This window comes from Bombina bombina, chromosome 3, assembly GCF_027579735.1.
Source record: "Bombina bombina isolate aBomBom1 chromosome 3, aBomBom1.pri, whole genome shotgun sequence".
Classification (NCBI taxonomy): Eukaryota; Metazoa; Chordata; class Amphibia; order Anura; family Bombinatoridae; genus Bombina; species Bombina bombina.
The window spans coordinates 838,489,838-838,508,323 of NC_069501.1; positions in this window are offsets into that span (position 1 = coordinate 838,489,838).

The following is an 18,486-nucleotide window of genomic DNA, read 5'->3' on the forward strand; positions in this document are numbered from 1 at the left end:
CAAACACATCACGACAACCCAAAACCACAACAGAAAGAATACTTGACTCGGCAGACAGACCACATAAATCAATCTCCAAGCTATACATAGACATACAAAGTATCTCTAGCAATCTGAAGAACAACATCATATTTAGATGGGAAGAAGACATAGGGAAGAGTCTTGATATTGAGGACTGGAATAAAATACTTAGTTCCCTATGCAAAGGTCTCTTGAGCGCAGATCTAAGAGAGAATGCTATAAAAACAGCATTCCGCTGGTACCTCACACCCACAAAGACATCTCACATTACAAAATCAGGAAGCAAACTATGTTATAGGGGATGTGGTAAAGATGGGACTTATAGACATATGTGGTGGGATTGCGAGGAGGTAAAAAATATCTGGCAATCTCTATCCCAGCTTATAAGTACCTTGTTAGAAGAAAACTTCCAACTCACAATAGCTCAGGCTCTTTTACACGAACATATAGAGAAATTCAATAAGGCGATTAATACACTTATCAAAATATTATGTACAATCACCAGAACCTGCATAGCACGACACTGGAAGACAGGAGTCCCCGCCTGGGTTGAGATTAAAAATAAGATTTCCACCACTTATACGTTCTATGATTCAGCCTCTTGGATACTAGATACTAGGGAGATGTTCAATACAACTTGGTTCTACTGGACATTAAATAACCATAAAGTGTAATATCATCCTGAGTCACAGCTTAAAGCCTCTGGGTACTCAGCTTTCTATACATTCAGTCTTACCTAAAAGGAGCAGGGAACCCAACTTCTCCCTGGACAGTACACTCCTCAAACTTCTAAATAGATTACAATTAAATAATATGACAATTTCTTTTTTTTTTTTCCTTTTTTTTTTTTTTTTTTGTTATATATATTATTTTTATATACTTTTTGTATTTTTTGTATTTCTTCCTTTTTCTTTCTTTTTTTTTTTCTTTTCATTTACTTTATAATTGTTCAAGACTGTTTTCTGATTCATATTGTACTTGTTAACATGTGAACCTTGTAAAACTCAATAAAAAGCATTTAAATATAAATTATATGACAAAATTAAGGTAGTTATATATAGTTTAAAGGGACAGTAAAGTCAAAATTAAACTTTCATGATTCAGATAGGGCATGCAATTTTAAGCATCTTTCTAATTTACTTTTATCATCAAATTTGCTTTGTTCCCTTGGTGGTATTTTTGAAAAGCTAAACTTAGCTAGGCTCAAACTGATTTCTAAACAGTTGAAAACCGCCTCCTAGCTCAGAGTATTTTGAATGTTTTTCACAGTTAGACAGTGTTAGTTTATGTGTGTCATATAGATAACATTGTGCTCACTCCCGTGAAGTTATTTAGGAGTCTTCACTGATTGACTACACTGCATGTCTGTCAAAAGCACTTAGATAAGGAGACTGTCTGCAGAGGCTTAGATACAAGGTAATCACAAAGGTAAAAAGTATATTAATATAACTGTGTTGGTTATGCAAAAACGGGGAATGGGTAATAAAGGGATTATTTATCTTTTTAAATAAGAAACATTTTGGTGTAGACTGTCCCTTTAAGAAGAGTAAATAACTTGAAACCAAGTTTATTTACTTAATACCTACAGAAAGTTTATACAATTAATTTTATAATACTAACTCATACTTATGCTTGTCATAAAGGAATGAAGCAGAGCTTTTATTATGCTGTATTTTTTTTCAGAATACTAAATAGTAAACATCAAAATCAATTATAACAAAATCAGCAAACTAGTGGGTAAAGTATTTTGGTATTGTAAGTTTAAGAATATTTTTAAAGTTGTTTATTTTTTTTAAAGGCTAATTTACATATAAAATACAACTGAAACATTTTGACTCATCAATGCATTCAAGTGATTTCTCTGACCTATTTTCAGTAGGGAATTGCCATTGCTCTTCAATGTTGGGCCTTTTCCAGGAGCGTTGGCGTTATGTGCTATGATTTCTTTGACAGGTACATATTTAATATGTATTCGTTTGACACAATTTTAATTCTGTCTACATAAAGAAGCTTTTATCTGTTGTGATAGCATTCTGCAGCACAACATAATTACCACTTCTTTTTGGTTTATTCACCTCTTCGTCAGAAAATCATTTATATTTTTTATCAAGTTTTATAATATTAATATAAGCAATGCTGTTCACCAGGGAAATTGTAATAACATGCTTTTATTATGGGTCGTGGAGGTTAGGCTGACACTTTGACAGGTTTCTTGCATTTTGTATGGATAAAATTATTGCCACTATTCTCAGCTGCTTCCTCTTTTCACTTATGTATTTATTCACTTCAAAATTCAGCTTATCATCTCATTCAAATATGTGAACATTTGTAAATTAAATGTATAGTTTCAGCCTGAATGGTTGGGAAGACATTTCTCTAAAGGGGTTGTATGTTCCTAAAGATATTGATAATATTTTAATAGCCAAAATAGGGAGTTCAACAATATTTTTTGTATTGCTGCTATTTCTATAGAATTACTTAAAAATATAACATATATTGAGCATATTTATTTTTAATATTTCTTATACCAGAGTTAATATTGTAAAAATTGAACAAAGCAAATGCATTACCAAACTATTGGCAAGTGAAAATATAATAAAATAGCTTACCTTTTTTAACTTGTGCATGCTTGTTCAGTTCTATTTTCCTTTCTAAGCTATTATTAATAAAAGATGGCTCTTTACTGATACTATTTATTTGAAGAGGACTTCTATAATCACCAAAATTAGAGGAACATATCTGAATATATATTTTTACACAGTTTACCTAAAACCTTAATACTGGTTTTAAACAGTTTGGCCCAGATTACAAGTGGCACGTTAAATATTTTTATTGCTTTTAACACAGCTGAAAATGAGTTACTAATATTTCACATTCCAATGTTCTTTCTACATATATATATATATATATATATATATATATATATATATATATATATATATATATATATATATATATATATATATAGAGAGAGAGAGAGAGAGAGAGAGAGAGAGAGAGAGAGAGAGAAATGATTATCTTTTGTAAAATAGATATTGATAGATTTTGAAGTGACATTTTGAGCTCAACTTGTAATCTATTCCAGAATGTTAAAATGCATAGAAATTCCAAAATTAACCTCCTCCACCCAAGATAATAAAATCATATAATTAAATGGCACAATAATTTGCTTGTATAGCATTAATTTTAATTCCCATGCTTTTTTAAGGGACATAAATATGCAAGAAGAACATGTTCTAATGTATGAGTATTTTATTATTGCACCATTGCTGGCATGTAACTGTTTGCTTAACCTTTGAAAAGGGGTTAAACACAAAAAGTCTGGCCCAAACACAAAAAAATATTGTAAACTTTTTTACATACTTTGGGTTTCCACTAAATTATTTACATACTGCTTGTGCAATCATGACACAAATGATTGTAAAAGCTTCTCTGGGATCCCCTTTGTTAAGAAATAGCAAACATACATGCCTTTGCCATTGGTTTTTGGTATTAAGAATCTTACTAATTGCATCTGCACACCACACTTTGATTATTTCTTGCAGTGAAGGTGTTAATCAGGTGGCTTTTAAGGTTAATTTTAGCTTTAGTATAGAGATTACCCTCCCCTGATCCCTACCTGATCCCTCCAAAGCAGTTATCTTCCCTCCTTCACCCCCCACTGGTCACCACCATCTTAGGTACTGGCAGATAGTCTGCCATTTTGCAGTTTAGTTATTTTTTTTATTATTTTTTTTAATACTTTTTTGTTTTTTGTGTAATGATCTTCCTCAACCCTCCCACCTCCCTGATCCCCCCAAATAGTTATATACCCCTCCCCATCTCACTTATTGAGGCCATCTTTAGTATCTATACATACATTTTTTAAAATTTATTGTAGTGGTCTCCCCACTCGACACACATTTTTTTCCTGTAGTGTAGTTCTCCATCCTTCCCTCTCCCTTTATATTATTTTCTGCAGAGTACTGACCATCCTAAATAATTTCTGCTACACATATGAAGCTCTCCTGTTCAACCCACTAGCAGAGATGGGAAAACTGATTTTACAATAAAGAAAGCAATATATTTAGATTTTTTTAGGATGAGAAAAAAAAACTGTGGGTGGATATCTTTTTTATTAATGATAGTGCTGCAGAATCTATTGAGTTTATTAATAATAATAATAATAATAATAATAATAATAATAATAACAATAATTATAATAATAATAATAATAATAATGTATAAACAGCTTAATGAGTCCTGAATTAATAGTACATAGTTAAAGCTTTTACTTTCATCTAAAGGGGAAGTGTACAATGTGTCTCTTTGCATAAGGGTAAGTGTATCTAAATAAGCAAAATACAACTAGAACACTCATTGCATATTCGGTCTCTAGTCCCAGATACATTATATAAATAGGGAATGTTCCAGTTTACCTATACATTTATAGTGTATTGTATCTAAGGAGAGAACATTGTCTACTTCTCTCAACCATTGAGTTTAAGTAGGTTCTTTTTCCAATAGCAAAGGTTTAATTTATTGGTGTAATTAATCTTGCACTGGAAAAGCTGGTTCCAGAATGGTTTAATAGGTGGGCATTCCAACCATTTCTGGTTAAGGTTTCCAATGTCTATGAATTGCCTCTAGCATGTATTAGAGGCTGAAGGAAATATATTATTAACTCATTGTGGAAAAAAATACCACCTTGACAGTATCTATTGTGGTTGATAAAGATTATTTTTTGGTGTTATAGAAGAACAATTTTAAATAAGTGACATTTTACCCATGATATTATCTAATATTATCTAATACAGGGAGTGCAGAATTATTAGGCAAGTTGTATTTTTGAGGATTAATTTTATTATTGAACAACAACCATGTTCTCAATGAACCCAAAAAACTCATTAATATCAAAGCTGAATAGTTTTGGAAGTTGTTTTTAGTTTGTTTTTAGTTATAGCTATTTTAGGGGGATATCTGTGTGTGCAGGTGACTATTACTGTGCATAATTATTAGGCAACTTAACAAAAAACAAATATATACCCATTTCAATTATTTATTTTTACCAGTGAAACCAATATAACATCTCAACATTCACAAATATACATTTCTGACATTCAAAAACAAAACAAAAACAAATCAGTGACCAATATAGCCACCTTTCTTTGCAAGGACACTCAAAAGCCTGCCATCCATGGATTCTGTCAGTGTTTTGATCTGTTCACCATCAACATTGCGTGCAGCAGCAACCACAGCCTCCCAGACACTGTTCAGAGAGGTGTACTGTTTTCCCTCCTTGTAAATCTCACATTTGATGATGGACCACAGGTTCTCAATGGGGTTCAGATCAGGTGAACAAGGAGGCCATGTCATTAGATTTTCTTCTTTTATACCCTTTCTTGCCAGCCACGCTGTGGAGTACTTGGACGCGTGTGATGGAGCATTGTCCTGCATGAAAATCATGTTTTTCTTGAAGGATGCAGACTTCTTCCTGTACCACTGCTTGAAGAAGGTGTCTTCCAGAAACTGGCAGTAGGACTGGGAGTTGAGCTTGACTCCATCCTCAACCCGAAAAGGCCCCACAAGCTCATCTTTGATGATACCAGCCCAAACCAGTACTCCACCTCCACCTTGATGGCGTCTGAGTCGGACTGGAGCTCTCTGCCCTTTACCAATCCAGCCACGGGCCCATCCATCTGGCCCATCAAGACTCACTCTCATTTCATCAGTCCATAAAACCTTAGAAAAATCAGTCTTGAGATATTTCTTGGCCCAGTCTTGATGTTTCAGCTTGTGTGTCTTGTTCAGTGGTGGTCGCCTGTTGACTATTTTGAATGAAACGCTTGATTGTTCGATGATCACGCTTCAGAAGCTTTGCAATTTTAAGAGTGCTGCATCCCTCTGCAAGATATCTCACTATTTTTTACTTTTCTGAGCCTGTCAAGTCCTTCTTTTGACCCATTTTGCCAAAGGAAAGGAAGTTGCCTAATAATTATGCACACCTGATATAGGGTGTTGATGTCATTAGACCACACCCCTTCTCATTACAGAGATGCACATCACCTAATATGCTTAATTGGTAGTAGGCTTTCGAGCCTACACAGCTTGGAGTAAGACAACATGCATAAAGAGAATGATGTGGTCATTACAATTCCAACTTCTTTACTTAAATATAAAGTATTATGAGTTACCATACGTCTAGAGTTTACCTATATAAATTGCTCAATTATACTGATGTGATAAACTGTTTTGACAAGCCAATTGGCAGTTTCTGAAATATATAGGATTTTTTTGAGAATTTACATTTTAACCACATTAATGTCCCAACCAATGCCATGTTTATATCTCATAGATGATCTTATCATGGAGGGCATACAAATTCAGGTCAAACATATCTAGAGGAGAAGATGCAAATTTTGAACCCAGATATTTAATAGTGTTGGAGATCAAAAACTTGTTATGAGTGTTAATTTAATTCATATCCAGCAGTTTGTTATTTATGGGCATAGGGACAGATTTATCCATATTAGTTGAGAAATTGGGGTACTGGTTGTAAAATTATAATATTATCAAAAAGGCTGGCATAGAGGTTTTGGGTGATGTTAGGGTAAAGAGAATATAATCCACAAAGTGAAAACATTTGTAATGTAGAGCACCAACATATATAACTTTGACCTGAATATAATTATGTATTTGGGCTGTAAGAACCTCAACCATCAGAGCAAGCAGTCTTGTGATATCGGTGATTTTAAGTGCAGCATAGTTTTATTACAATATCTACTGTCCACTTTAATATTTTGTCCTGCTTAATTTCAATATAGTTTTACATTTTTCATAAAATATGATTTTTGCAGAACAATTTTGTTACAATTTTTAATGCAACCAAACAATAATATTTTTTACTGCATATTTTTAAATCCATACTTAAAGCACCATTAAACATAGCATTTCAACAATAGAAATAATGTATCATTATTGCAATATACATCTGAAAATTGTGTTTGTCCCAATTTCTCCTAGGTAAAATTGGGTTTATGCTTTTAGGCAATTTATGTGGGCTTTTGTTTACCTCCCCCTAACCTTTTCTGCTTTCACTTGCATGTAAAAGGTTAATTATAAATTGACTCAACAATCATGATAGGAAAATCTTTCTTTGCAATAGCAGTGTAGTTTAGGTGTAAATATTATTGTAAATACATACATATATATTTGTATTTATCTATTAGATGGAGAATAAAAAGGAATATATGTCTTTTTAAATACCTGTTTGATACATTATTACTAATAACTAAGTTGAATCAGTGCTAAACTACCTTACGGTTGGAGAAGAGGGCAAGCTGCACTGTCAGGAAAGAGTGTATGGTTGGATCCATTTGTGAACACTTAGGGGCCGATTTACTAAATTGCAGATGGACGTGATACGATGTAGCGTATCATGTTCGCCGCACATGGATAAATGCTGACAGCATACGCTGTCGGCATTTATCATTACACAAGCAGTTCTGGTGAACTGCTTGTGCAATGCCACCCCTGCAGATTTGCGGCCAATTGCAGGGGGTGTCAATCAGCCCGATCATATAGGATCAGGTGGATTGAAGACCAAAGCCTCAGGGGCAGCAGACAAGTTATGGAGCAGCGATCTTTAGACTGCTGCTTCATAACCACTGTTTCCGGTGAGCCTGAAGGCTTGTGCGGCAACAGGGGCATTAAGCTCCATTCGGAGCTTGATAATTTGGCCCCTTAGGGTATAACTGCTGTGGTTGTACCCTCAATGGGTCATAGTAACACCTCAATGTACATATATGTGCCATTTCGGAGTAAATAAGGTACAAATATTATTTCAACTATCGAAGGGTACATGTTTGTATCAATTAATCCCCAAACAAAGTTACAATTGCTTTTGTGACCAAAAGGTTGAGGGGGGTGGGTGGTTCAAGGCCTCCAAACCCTGCAAGTGCATAACGTTTTTGCACCTGAGTGTTATTATTTCCCAAGATGATAAACAGTTATTTTATTCTTGGGCTACATAGAATTATCCACAGTGATCCCAATTATTCAATAAAAAATAGGACTACATTACAACTGACACAATCTTCTGAAATAGCATGCATATTAAAGTTGAAAGTAAATACAATCATGAGAGCGCAATTGCATTTTACACTCGTAGGGCTAGTGTTACTGAAACTCTTGCATAAAGGTTAGTGCATTAAAAAAAAGTTGCACTAAACACAATATAAATTTATATATGTATAGATGTGTGTATATATGTATGTAAATATTTATGTGTTTTACTGTATGTTTACTGTAGATATTTAACATTCTAATGTTTTTCACTTACAGGATAATATAATTGTTATTGTAAATGCATATGTCTATATATACACCTATATATACTCTTATATCTATTCCTATAGATATATAGGTAATGATATATATTTTACATTAACATTATTTATATATATATATATATATATATATATATATATATATATATATATATATATATATATATATATATATATATATATATATATAATGTAATAAAAATTACACTGGAAGAAAATAGAATATGTGTAACGCACATCAGGGTTCACAATTTATGGTTTACACAGGGTTGGGCTAGCTCACATGAATAGAATATATATTCTATGGATTATTTAGATTTTTTTACATTCAATAATTTTTAATAATTGTATGTTTTAATATTTTTTTGTAATATTTCAATAGCGTGTATTGAAGTTAGCAAATGTTTTATGTGTGCTATCTCAACACCTCGCTAGACCTAAATTACAAATCTCTGATGCACGTTACGCATATTGTACATTCCTATGTTCTTCACATAGAATTTTTTATTTATTTTTATTATTAAATATATATATATATATATATATATATATATATATATATATATATATATATATATATATATATATATATATATATATATATAATTTTAATGTAAAATAGATATATCTGCCTATATATCTATGGGAATAGATATACAGGTATAGGTATACACAAATATATACTATATACATAGAAATATGCATTTGCAATAAAAAATACATTGTTCTGTATGTGAAGAACATTGGAATGTGAAATATTCATAACTCTTGTTGGGTTAACACGTAAGCGAGAATACGTTAACGCGGTTGTGATTTGGCTAGCGTGTCAGGTTTTTCTTGCATACAAACATTTTACTTTCAACTTCTAAAACATGTGCTAATGGACGTGCAACTTGTTATCCCTCCCATAATTTGCAATAATCCAAAATGAATTCAGCATGCATGTTGTACAGCAAAATAGTTCATGTTCAATGGTTGGTTATATGCAATAGGTAGACAAAACAACAACAAATACGTAACAAGCCATATCTTGACTTACGCTCTGTGGCCATTTCTAAACAGCACATAAGCATTTAAATAACATTTTAATGTTTATATTTAGTTCACCTTTTACACATAAAGAAAATGTATTAATTTAAATTATAAAGAAAAAAAATGATTTTTAAATATTAAAGAGCTGTTTAAGAACCAGTTTAAAAAATAAATAATAAAAAAAAAAAAATCACCAAACTTCAGAGTGGCTACTGTAAGTTTTTTTAATTGTTATTATTTAAAGCTAGACACTTACTGATCTTTATAAGCAAGAGCACAAATGTAGGCAAATATATTTTTGAATGTTATTTAATAAATGTGATGAAACAGTATTTTTGTCATTTTTAATATTCTGTATTGAGTACAAATGTGCCATTGTGATGTACAAATGACTTGTCATTTGGGCATGCACTATTTTTAAGGGTGCATTGTGGTACCATAGCTCTGTGGTCCAATTTAGTCACCAAAGGTATATTTTTGCCATTGAAAGGTACAAACTGCAAGGGTACTAATATTTATCAATGTAAAACGGGTGCACATTTGAGGCTACTGCCCCAGTGACATCCCTAAAGGTACAATTTTTGCAAATTTTTTCTGACAGTATACCCTATTCTGTTTCCTAATCTGCACATGTGCAAACAGAGTTCATGTGGTATCTGTGTATTAGTTTGGATTGGTTAGCAAGGTTTATTTTGTTCTGGGAGACAGGGAAATAACTAGACATGTGCAATTCGTTTCGGATTGATTCGGAAATTCGTCCAAATTCGTCAAATTCGGAGATTCGGATCGATTCGAATTTCCGAATTGAAATAGTGCAGAATCTACCGAATAAATCCGAATTAGTTCGGATTTATTCGGTAGATTCGGATGGCCATGGATTACACTAGTATTGTACAGTATATTAGGTTATATCACTCTGCTATGGGTTACACCTAATATACAGTACATAATACTAGTCTAATACACAGCATATCCCACCTAACACATACTGAAATTCCGAATTTCAGAACCGAACCTAATCGAATCCAGCCGAATTTATTCGAATCCGAATTAATCCGAAACGAATCCAAAACGAATTCATTTGAATTTTTCCGAATTCGAATCGATCCGAACCGAAATTCAAAAAAATCCGAATCGATCCGAAACGAATTATTCGATCATGCACAAGTCTAGAAATAACTGAAATTAAAAAAATAAAAATAAAACAATCTACTTATTTGACAAAATAAGGCTGACATTTTCATTGCAAAATTCTTCTCAGATACAAAGGTTCATAATCATGTAGTTTACAATTTGTGTTTAATGTCCCTATAATTAATAGATTTTATACCATTCTTAAAGGGACAGTGAATTTAATTACAAGATAGTTCTGTTGTGTTAATATAGAATAATGTATCAGTCAATTCAACGTTTTTAAAACAAATTAACATCCTTATTGCTGCAATCATCTTTCAGTAGCCAAACTCAACCCACCATTTGCTTTATTTGGAGGAGCCAATCTGGGATTTAGTCTACAGACAACAAGGCTTACAATTGTTATCTTATAAAGCCAATTAGGGACATATATGTAACAGGGTTAGCCTTCAAAAAAGTAGGGGGTAAAATAAATAATGAAAAATATATCACAAAGTTGTTTCATTATGCATAACTAAACATTTTATATAAAAATCTCAAGTTGTTTACTGTCTCTTTAAATAAAAAAATGTGTAAGTACTATTGTAATGTATGCATCGTCTTCACATACTTGAAAGTAAGAAACAGCCCTTTACTAGGCACAAAGTAAAAACTGCCTTTAGAGAATTAAAACAAGGGCTTCAAAAAATCTCACAAGCTCAGAGAGTTTAAGATAATTGTGTCCTAGGCATGAAGTACTCAAGAAGGTCTAGGGATTGACCTCGGTGGCGTCACTAGGGTTGGTGTCAACCCGGTGCGGTGACTCATGGTGTCACCACCCCCCCCAGTAATGTTTTTAGTAACTCTCAACACCTTTTTGGATAAAAAAATCACCACTAAGTATACCTTCCCAATTTGACACAATTTTCTAATTAACCTTGTATTGTCAAATTTGCTTAATTATCTTGGTATCCTTTGTTTAAGGAGCAAGCTAGTTAAACACATAGGGTGAGCCAATGACAAGAGGCATATATCTGCAGCCACCAATCAACATCTAGTTCCTAGTAGTGTACCGATGCTCCTAAGCCTACCTAGGTAAGATTTTCAACAAAGAATATGAAGAGGATTAAGCAAATTAGATAATAAAAGTAAATTAGAAGGTTGTTTAAAATTGAATGTTCAATCTGAATAATTAAAGTTTCATTTTGACTTGAGTGTCCCTTTAACACTAGTTATATTTATATTAGCAACATATAATATTAGTAGTATGGTTGTCATAATACATGTTACATTAGGGTGTGCACCCTGGGTAAATCTACTAAACTGATAAATAGATTGATAGATATAAATATATGTATTAATGAATAGAAACACCCACCCTATATCACATACACATCAGTAGGCACACTCAAAAACCCAATGTCATAGACACACACTATGTCACATACACCCCTAACACACACATCCTATGTCACACATATGTAATATCTCATACACATACACAAACCCTATTTAACACTATTTATGTCTCATGCACACTTTATTTTATCTTACACTCTCACATACATGTCCTATTTTACACACACATATACTATGTCTCACACATCCTATGACTTGCACAGTTATGTGTATCATATATTTATCTATCGATCTATCTACAGGGAGTGCAGAATTATTAGGCAAATGAGTATTTTGACCACATCATCCTCTTTATGCATGTTGTCTTACTCCAAGCTGTATAGGCTCGAAAGCCTACTACCAATTAAGCATATTAGGTGATGTGCATCTCTGTAATGAGAAGGGGTGTGGTCTAATGACATCAACACCCTATATCAGGTGTGCATAATTATTAGGCAACTTCCTTTCCTTTGGCAAAATGGGTCAAAAGAAGGACTTGACAGGCTCAGAAAAGTCAAAAATAGTGAGATATCTTGCAGAGGGATGCAGCACTCTTAAAATTGCAAAGCTTCTGAAGCGTGATCATCGAACAATCAAGCGTTTCATTCAAAATAGTCAACAGGGTCGCAAGAAGCGTGTGGAAAAACCAAGGCGCAAAATAACTGCCCATGAACTGAGAAAAGTCAAGTGTGCAGCTGCCAAGATGCCACTTGCCACCAGTTTGGCCATATTTCAGAGTTGCAACATCACTGGAGTGCCCAAAAGCACAAGGTGTGCAATACTCAGAGACATGGCCAAGGTAAGAAAGGCTGAAAGACGACCACCACTGAACAAGACACACAAGCTGAAACGTCAAGACTGGGCCAAGAAATATCTCAAGACTGATTTTTCTAAGGTTTTATGGACTGATGAAATGAGAGTGAGTCTTGATGGGCCAGATGGATGGGCCCGTGGCTGGATTGGTAAAGGGCAGAGAGCTCCAGTCCGACTCAGACGCCAGCAAGGTGGAGGTGGAGTACTGGTTTGGGCTGGTATCATCAAAGATGAGCTTGTGGGGCCTTTTCGGGTTGAGGATGGAGTCAAGCTCAACTCCCAGTCCTACTGCCAGTTTCTGGAAGACACCTTCTTCAAGCAGTGGTACAGGAAGAAGTCTGCATCCTTCAAGAAAAACATGATTTTCATGCAGGACAATGCTCCATCACACGCGTCCAAGTACTCCACAGCGTGGCTGGCAAGAAAGGGTATAAAAGAAGAAAATCTAATGACATGGCCTCCTTGTTCACCTGATCTGAACCCCATTGAGAACCTGTGGTCCATCATCAAATGTGAGATTTACAAGGAGGGAAAACAGTACACCTCTCTGAACAGTGTCTGGGAGGCTGTGGTTGCTGCTGCACGCAATGTTGATGGTGAACAGATCAAAACACTGACAGAATCCATGGATGGCAGGCTTTTGAGTGTCCTTGCAAAGAAAGGTGGCTATATTGGTCACTGATTTGTTTTTGTTTTGTTTTTGAATGTCAGAAATGTATATTTGTGAATGTTGAGATGTTATATTGGTTTCACTGGTAAAAATAAATAATTGAAATGGGTATATATTTGTTTTTGTTAAGTTGCCTAATAATTATGCACAGTAATAGTCACCTGCGCACACAGATATCCCCCTAAAATAGCTATAACTAAAAACAAACTAAAAACTACTTCCAAAACTATTCAGCTTTGATATTAATGAGTTTTTTGTGTTCATTGAGAACATGGTTGTTGTTCAATAATAAAATTAATCCTCAAAAATACAACTTGCCTAATAATTCTGCACTCCCTGTATCTATCTATCTATCTATCTATCTATCTATCTATCTATCTATCTATCTATCTATAATTATAGGGTTGCATAGCAGTAGGTATTTAAGAAAGCATTTGCATACATTCTATGTCATATTTACGTACATTCTGTGTCATACATATCACACACACATTCTGTATAATATATAAGACACACATTCCAGGTCATATGAATTACACACACATGCTATGTCACATTTACACACATTCCATGTCCCAAATATTACACACACACATTCTGTATAATATATAACACACACATTCCAGGTCATATGAATCACACACACACATGCTATGTCATATTTACACACATTCCATGTTACACATATTACACGCACATTCTGTATAATAGATAACACACACATTCTGTAAAATATATAACACACACATTCCAGGTCATATGAATTACACACACATGCTATGTCATATTTACACACATTTCATGTTACACATATTACACACACACATTCTGTATAATATATAACACACACATTCTGTATAATATATAAGACACACATTCCAGGTCATATGAATTACACACACATGCTATGTCATATTTACACACATTCCATGTCCCAAATATTACACACACACATTCTGTATAATATATAACACACACATTCCAGGTCATATGAATCACACACACATGCTATGTCATATTTACACACATTCCATGTTACACATATTACACACACATTCTGTATAATAGATAACACAGACATTCTGTAAAATATATAACACACACATTCCAGGTCATATGAATTACACACACATGCTATGTCATATTTACACACATTCCATGTTACACATATTACACACACACATTCTGTATAATATATAACACACACATTCTGTATAATATATAACACACACATTCCAGGTCATATGAATTACACATACATGCTGTGTCATATTTACACACATTCCATGTTAAACTTATTACACACACACAATCTATATAATATATAACACACACATTCCAGGTCATACATATTACACACACACATGCCATATTGTCATATGTTTATTGTCATATTTACATAGGCTTATAAGACGTGACAGTTTTACTGGGATTGTCCCTGTGTGGAGGCGCTGTCCCAGTGTCCCACCCGATTTTTCATTCTGTCCCAGTAGGGTTGCCACCTCCGGGTTTTGAATCATGTGTCCGGGTTTCAGACTGCCTGAAACCCGAACACCTTATACAAAATGACCGGACTGTGAGTCTGTGGCTCTCTAGCATAGTTGGATGCTGATACTTTGTTACATACAGCCCTGCTTAGCTTATCATTTGTGCCCTTCAATGTTCACATTTAGTAATACAGGCTGAGTGAGCAGCATAGGGTTTTTTAATTTTGCAGTACTGCTACTTTGTTTATTTTTCTAGGAATTTAACACCCCCGACCCCTGGTGACATCACCAGTGATATACGTTTAGGGGAATCATGTGGGTAGGACCAGGAAGTGCAGACAGGCAGGATTTTTGTTGTGGATCTTGCTTTACTTCATGCAGGATAGCATTTTGGCTGTAATCTTTCTGCATTATAGTATAGCGTAGCCTCTTAAACAGCTTTTACTTGTTTCTTTTTTACTTATTTCATTCAATGTTGTATTTATCAGTATCCGGTTCTGTTCCTTAACTAGACACATAAAACACATATTACACTGCAGATATTAAATTGTGTGATGTATATGCTTTTCACTATTTTATGAAATTGATCATTATTATTGATGTTTGGCATTTGGAATCTGAGATGATTTCACCTGTGCTCCAGGTCAGATAACTTCAAAATGTGGTCTGTTAGGGAGGCCTGAGGACAGGTTTGAAAACCAGTGGTCTATTAAAACTTTGTGATTCACTTGTTGTGTGACTGAGGAAGGGTAGAGTATCCACAAAACATTACGCACATCAAAGCTACTACTTTAAAATGACAGTCAATTGCCATGCCCTATTGACCATGCCACTGACCAAACCCCCACTTGCACCACGCCAGGTGGTCCCAGTTTCACCTCTAAAAATTATGGTAAGCCTATATTTACACACATTCCATGTCACGCATATTACACACACACAAACGCAGATATACACACTCACCATATGATAACTAAGGTTGGACATTTACATCAATGTTTCATTAATTGAGTATTTACAGAAACAAACAAAAAGCGCAGAAGAGCACTATGGAACATTAGAAATTATGTTATCAAATACTTTTGTGTATTATAAAAAAAATCAAGAAACTTACGCCTAGATTTAGAGTTTGGCGTTAGCCGTCAAAACCAGCGTTAGAGGCTCCTAACGCTGGTTTTTACCGCCCGCTGGTATTTGGAGTCAGTCAGGAAAGGGTCTAACGCTCACTTTGCAGCCGCGACTTTTCCATACTGCAGATCACCCTACACCATTTGCGTATCCTATCTTTTCAATGGGATCTTTCTAACGCTGGTATTTAGAGTCTTGGCTGAAGTGAGCATTAGAAATCTAACGACAAAACTCCAGCCGCAGAAAAAAGCCAGGAGTTAAGAGCACCGCCGCCACTTACGTTATCCCTATGTACCCCTAATCTGCTGCCCCTAACACCGCCGACCCCTATATTATATTTATTAACCCCTAATCTGCCGCCACAAACGTCGCTGCTACCATACCTACAATTATTAACCCCTAATCTGCCAACCAGACCTCACCGCTACTATAATAAAGTTATTAACCCCTAATCCGCCTCACTCCCGCCTCACTAACCCTATAATAAATAGTATTAACCCCTAATCTGCCCTCCCTAAAATTGCCGACACCTAACTTCAAGTATTAACCCCTAATCTGCTGACCGGACCTCACCGCTACTATAATAAATGTATTAACCCCTAAAGCTAAGTCTAACACTAACACCCCCCTAAGTTAAATATAATTTAAATCTAACGAAATAAATTAACTATTATTAAATAAATTATTCCTATTTAAAGCTAAATAATTACCTGTAAAATAAACCCTAATATAGCTACAATATAAATTATAATTATATTGTAGCTATTTTAGGATTTATATTTATTTTACAGGCAACTTTGTATTTATTTTAACCAGGTACAATAGCTATTAAATAGTTAAGAACTATTAAATAGCTACCTAGTTAAAATAAGTACAAAATTACCTGTAAAATAAATCCTAACCTAAGTTACAATTAAACCTAACACTAAACTATCAATAAATTAATTAAATAAAATACCTAAAATTAAATCTAACACTACACTATCCAATCAGCCAATCGGATTGAACTTGAATCTGATTGGCTGATTCCATTAGCCAATCAGATTTTTCATACCTTTATTCCGATTGGCTGATAGAATCCTATCAGCCAATTGGAATTTGAGGGACGCCATCTTGGATGACGTCCCTTAAAGGAACCTTCATTCGTCGTCTAGTCGTCGGAAGAAGAGGATGGATCCGTGCCGGAGGTCTTGAAGATGGAGCCGCTCGTCATCGGATGGAAGAACATAGAAGATTCCGCTTGGATGAAGATGTTTGCCGGTCCGGATGTCCTCTTCTGCCCGGATAGGATGAAGACTTCTGCCCGAAGATGGACTTCTTCATTCGCCGCTTGGATCAAGACTTCAGCCGGAGGATGGACGTCTTCAGCCCCCGCTTGGGCTTGGATCAAGACTTCAGCAGGAGGATGGACGTCTTCAGCCCCCGCTTGGGCTTGGATCAAGACATCGGAGCCTGGATCGATCGGTGATATCTTCAGGGGCTTAGTGTTAGGTTTATTTAAGAGGGGTTTGGGTTAGATTAGAGGTATGTGAGTGGTGGGTTGTAATGTTGGGGGGGGGGTATTGTGTTTTTTTTTTCCAGGCAAAAGAGCTGCTTTCTTTGGGTCATGCCCCACAAAAGGCCCTTTTAAGGGCTGGTAAGGTAAAAGAGCTTTTCTAATTTTATTTTCGAATAGGGTAGGGCATTTTTTATTTTGGGGGGCTTTGTTATTTTATTAGGGGGCTTAGAGTAGGTGTAATTAGCTTAAAATTGTTGTAATATTGTTAATATGTTTGTAAATATTTTTTTATTTTTTGTAACTTAGTTCTTTTTTCTTTTTTGTACTTTAGTTAGTTTATTTAATTGTATTTATTTGTAGGTATTGTATTTAATTCATTTATTGATCGTGTAGTGTTAGGTTTAATTGTAACTTAGGTTAGGATTTATTTTACAGGTAATTTTGTAATTATTTTAACTAGATAACTATTAAATAGTTATTAACTATTTAATAGCTATTGTACCTGGTTAAAATAAATACAAAGTTGCCTGTAAAATAAATATCAATCCTAAAATAGCTACAATATAATTATAATTTATATTGTAGCTACATTAGGATTTATTTTACAGGTAAGTATTTAGCTTTAAATAGGAATAATTTATTTAATAACAGTTAAATTATTTTGTTAGATTTAAATTATATTTAACTTAGGGGGGTGTTAGTGTTAGGGTTAGACTTAGTTTTAGGGGTTAATACATTTATTAGAGTAGCGGTGAGGTCCGGTCGGCAGATTAGGGGTTAATAATTGTAGGTAGGTGGAGGCGACGTTGGGGGCAGCAGATTAGGGGTTAATAATTATAATATAGGGGTCGGTGGTGTTAGAGGCAGCAGATTCGGGGTACATAGGGATAACGTAGGTTGCCGCGGTGTATGGAGCGGCAGATTAGGGGTTAATTGTGTAATGCATGGGTCAGCGATAGTGGGGGCGGCAGATTAGGGGTTAATAAGTGTAAGGTTAGG